Here is a 5,394-nt window from a genome sequence, read left to right on the forward strand (position 1 = left end):
AAACTTACTCGAGCATTAAATTGTTGCATCTCATTTTTTCCTGACTACTATCTTTTTCAGGATCTTATGACGAAGAAGACTATTGGTAGAGGACATGAGTCAGGAGGACTATACATATTGGATACTTAGGTGCCTAAACCCATTGCATGTTCCAGTGCCCTCAGTCCGTTCAATGTTCACTGTCGATTGGGTCATCCATCACTTCCGCTACTTAAACAGTTATATCCTCAGATTTCTAGTATATCTACTTTAAATTGTGAGTCTTGTCAGTTTGCCAAAAATCATCGTGCGTTTTCAGGTCCAAGAGTCAATAAACGGGCTAGTAGTCCTTTTGAGTTAGTTCATTTTGACATTTGGGGTCCTTGTTTTGTAGTGTCTAAAACTGGATTTCGTTATTTTGTCACTTTTGTAGATGATTATTCTCGTGTTACTTGGCTTTATTTAATGAAAAATTGTTATGAGTTATTTTCACATTTTTCTAATTTTTGTGCTGAAATTAAAACACAATTTAATCTTTCTGTGCTTAACTTAAGAAGTGATAATGCAAAAGAATACTTATGCCACTCTTTTCAAACTTACATGACTCAAAATGGTATTCTTCATCAAACTTCTTGTGTTGATACACCTTCTCAAAATGGTGTAGCTGAAAGGAAAAGTAAGCACCTCCTTGAAACAGCTAGAGCTCTTCTATTTCAGATGCAAGTTCCTAAATCATTCTGGGCTTATGCAGTTTCAACTGCTTGTTTCTTAATCAATCATATGCCATCTTCTGTCCTTCATGGTAAGCCTCCTTATAGTATTTTATTTCCTAATAAACTTTTATTTCCTATCGAACCACGAATCTTTGGGTGTACATGTTTTGTCAGAGATGTCCATCCTCATGTTACTAAATTAGATCCTAAGTCTCTTAAGTGTGTCTTTCTTGGTTATTCTTGTCTTCAGAAGGGATATTGTTGTTATTGTCCCGATCTTAATCGATACTTGGTATCTACTAATGTTACTTTTTTCGAAAGCACTCGGTTTTTCTCTGTATCTCCTTCTTTAGAACAAGCTGAGGATGATGATTGGTTAATTTATACGACTACCAGCATAGTAGCTGCGGACTCCAATCCACCACAAATTCAGCAACCACCTATTCACCATATCTATTCCAGAAGGCCGGTTTTCAGCGATTGATGTCCTGTACCTATGGCTTCTTCATCATCAAATCCTTCTCCTGATTTGGACCTTCCTATTGCCATTCGAAAAGGTAAGCGTCAGTGCACTTACCCCATTTCTTCCTTTGTATCTTATGATCATTTGTAACCTTCTTTCTATTCTTTTATTGCCTCTATCGATTCCATCACTATTCCTAAAACAGTGCATGAAGCTTTATCTCACTCTGGTTGGCACCACGCCATGATAGAAGAGATGAATGCATTAGATGCAAATGGTACTTGGCAATTGGTTGATTTACCTGCAGGTAAAAAGGCGATCGGATGTAAATGGGTATTTACCATCAAAGTTAATCCAGATGGGTCAGTAGCTCGCCTCAAAGCCCGCTTAGTAGTAAAAGGCTATGCTCAGACTTATGGAGTGGATTATTCTGATACTTTCTCTCCTGTTGCTAAAATGGCATCTGTTCAGATTTTCATCTCTCTGGTCGCTACACATGACTGGCCATTACATCAACTGGACATCAAAAATGCCTTTCTTCATGGTGATCTTAAGGAAGAAGTTTACATGGAGCAATCACCTGGATTTGTTGCTCAAGGGGAGTCTGGGAAAGTACGTCATCTTCATATATCATTATAGGGGTTGAAACAAAGCCCGCGAGCTTGGTTTGGAAAATTTAGTGAAGCTGTTGAGACATTTGGGATGAGAAAATGCAAATCTGATCACTCAGCTTTCTATAAACACTCGGAATCTAGCATCATTCTGTTAGTGGTATATGTGGATGATATTGTAATCACTGGGAGTGATTCTACAGGCATTTCATCACTTAAGTCCTTCCTTCATTCCCAGTTTCACATGAAGGATATGGGAAATCTGAAATATTTTTTGGGTGTTGAGGTAATGAGAAGCAAGAAAGGTATTTTTCTGTCCCAGCGAAAATATGTCCTTGATTTACTACAAGAAATGGAAAAACTGGGGGCAAAACCGTGCAATGCACCAATGCATCCTAATATGAAATTCATAGAAGATGGTGAATTATTTGAGCATCCTGAGAGATATAGACGGCTAGTTGGGAAGTTGAATTACCTTACAATAACTCAACCTGATATTGCCTATTCAGTTAGTGTTGTTAGTCAATTTATGGCAGCTCCAACAATTCATCATTGGGCAGCCTTAGAACAAATATTATGTTATCTAAAAGGAGCTCCAAGATGGGGAATTCTCTATCAAAATCATGGGCACACTCAAATTGAATGCTTCTCGGATGCAGATTGGGCAGGTTCTAAAATGGAGAGAAGATCCACTACAAGCTATTGTGTTTTTCTTGGAGGGAATCTAGTCTCATGGAAAAGCAAAAAGCAAAATGTTGTATCCCGATCAAGCGTGGAGTCAAAATACAGAGCTATGGCAAAAGCAACATGTGAAATTATATGAATATACCAACTTCTGATGGAAATTGGTATAAAAATGTCTTTGCCGGCAAGACTTTGGTGTGATAATAAAGCTGCATTTCACATTGCTGCTAATCCAGTGTTTCATGAACGAACAAAACATATCGAGATTGATTGTCACTTTGTTCATGAAAAATTACAACAGGGTCTAATCACTACTGGTTATGTGAAGACAGGAGAACAGATAGGGGATATATTTACGAAAGCTTTGAATGGAGTTAGAGTGGACTACTTTTGTAACAAGCTGGTCATGATTGATATCTATGCTCCAGCTTGAGGGGGAGTGTTGTAGAATAATCTAGAATATTATAGAATATGTAGTAATTAATAGAAGATAGAGTATAATTAATTAGAGATAATTCTAGAGATTAGAATATTCTAGAATAAAAACTTCTCCAATTGTATATATATATATATATATACTTCCATGATCAATAGACAACACAATAATTTCATATTTATTTTCTACTTTTACAATTTTGTTAAAAAGGTCCCTATTAAGGCTAAGGCATTGCTTGAGAAGATAGCTAGTAATGATAGCTTTCACTCAGGTGGGAGAAACAGTGCAAAGAAAGGAGGTAATCATAACGTTGATGCAATAACTCTCTTGACTAGTACTGTGCAGGCTTTGTCACTTAAGGTTAATCAACTTCTAGCAGGTCCATCTGTGGTAGCATCTTGTGAGACATGTGGAGTACAGGGACATATTGCAAGTGAGTGTTAATATACTGAGATGTTGATGGAGTAGGCTAACGCTCTCTATAACAACAACCAGCAAAGGAGACACTATGATCCCTACTCCAACACTTACAATGAAGGTTGGAAACAAAACCCAGCGTTCTCTTACAAGAACACTCAAAATCAGTTGCCACCACCTCGCAACAACTTCAATCATCCTCCAGGTTTTCAAAATAGACCACCATTCAATCATCAAAACTACAATCAATAGCCTCCCCTACCACAACCACAACCACAACCCAAGTCCAATCTAGAAGCTTTGGTTGAAACTCTTGCAGTCTCACAAGCTAAACAAGACAAGTATTGGGAAGAGCAATTGAAATAGAATAGTCTCCTTACTGCTACAGTTCAATAGATTCAAGCTCAAACCAAACTCATGGAGAACCAGATATGCCGACTTGCTCAACAAGTGGGTCAATCTTCAAAGGTTTCGGGTCACTTTCCTAATAACACCGAGCAACCACCTAAGAGTCAAATTAATGCTGTAACTTTGAGGACTGGTAGAGAGCTAGAAGACCTTCCACAGAAGGTAGTTCAAAAGAAAGTAGTTGCAGTAGAGGAAGCGATGGTTGAAGCTGAGTAGCTGATAGAAAAAGATAAAATTGAAGAGAAGAAGGAGCCCATTGTCATTAAACCTTACAAGCCACCTATACCTTTCCTACAACGATTAGCACAGGCAAAGCTAGAAAAGAAGTATGGGAAATTCCTAGACATTCTAAAGAAGTTGCAGATCAACATCCCATTCTTGGATGCAATCTCAGAGATGCCCTCCTATGCTAAATTCCTAAAGGACATGCTCTCTAACAAGAGGAAAATGGAAGAGAATGCAACGGTCTCACTGACAACTGAATGCAGTGCTATATTGCAAACAAGCTTCCAAAGAAACTAGGAGATCCAGGGAGCTATTCCACTCCAGTCAAGCTAGGTGACATCGAAATAAATAAGGCTTTATGTGATCTAGGGGCAAGTGTAAGTCTTATGCCCCTATCAATTTGTAAGAAACTTCAGATGGGTGAATTAAAACCCACGCGCATCTCCCTACAGTTGGCAGACAGATCAGGGAAATTTCCTTTGGGTATTCTTAAGGATGTGCCACTTAGAGTTGGGAAATTCTTCGTCCTTTGTGATTTTGTGGTTATGGAGATGGAAGAAGATGCGCAAGTCCCTATCATTCTAGGAAGACCCTTCTTGGCCACTGGTGGGGCCACTATTGATATGAAGAATGGGAAAATCACCTTTGAAGTGGGTGATGAGAAGGTGGAGTATTCCCTCACAAGTTATATAGGTTCTCCTTCTAAGGAGGAAACAATCTATAGGGTGGATGCTCTAGATGAAATAGTGGAAGTTAAGGCCGCGGATTTACAACTCGATGATTTATTACAGACGATCTTAGTGGGGGGTGCAGATGAAGAGGATTGGGAAACAAGAGAGTACAAGAGGCTCTTGGAGAAGACACGAGCGCTAACAGTTGATGAGCTTATCAAGGAAGTGTTGAAACCAAGGGAGTCTAAGGAGAGTACTACGGCTTTTGAGGGTGTCGTTCTGCGTCATGTTATTTCTCATAGGGGCATCGAAGTTGACAGGGCTAAGATAGAGGTCATTGAGCGTTTACCACCACCTATTCTTCCTAAGGCACCAATCACACTTAGTACTTCTAAGGGTGCTAGTTCCTCCTCTACGCCGATCGAGAGAGCCCTTGAAAAGCTCTAAAATTTAATTGATGAGATCAAGGACGAGCTAAAGGAACTCAAGGAAAGCTTTTCATCCATGATTACAGTTCTAGAGAATCTAAATACTTGGATGAAGTCACAAGGTTTTTCGAACCCTCCGCCTCCTCTTCAATAAGATTTTGTAAATACCTCTGCCCTTTTACTTATGTTTATATTTTGCTTTTGCACTATGGACACTGCAACATTCAAGTGTGGGGGAGGGTATTAATGTATGTATTAGTTTTCTTTTTTTTAGTGTTGCGAAAAAATAAATGGAAAAAAAAAGAGAATTTTTTTTTTGTCATTCCAAGCCAATTTATGAAGCAAGTAATCTCAAAAGA

General features: G+C 38.7%; 1 pseudogene; it reads left to right on the top strand.

Annotated features, from left to right (window-relative positions):
• The first annotated feature begins 3,720 nt into the window (after window positions 1–3,720).
• On the top strand, window positions 3,721–5,054 carry LOC107261208 (annotated as a pseudogene).
• Window positions 5,055–5,394: the final 340 nt, after the last annotated feature.

Source organism: Ricinus communis, chromosome 1, assembly GCF_019578655.1.
Source record: "Ricinus communis isolate WT05 ecotype wild-type chromosome 1, ASM1957865v1, whole genome shotgun sequence".
NCBI classification, from domain to species: Eukaryota; Viridiplantae; Streptophyta; class Magnoliopsida; order Malpighiales; family Euphorbiaceae; genus Ricinus; species Ricinus communis.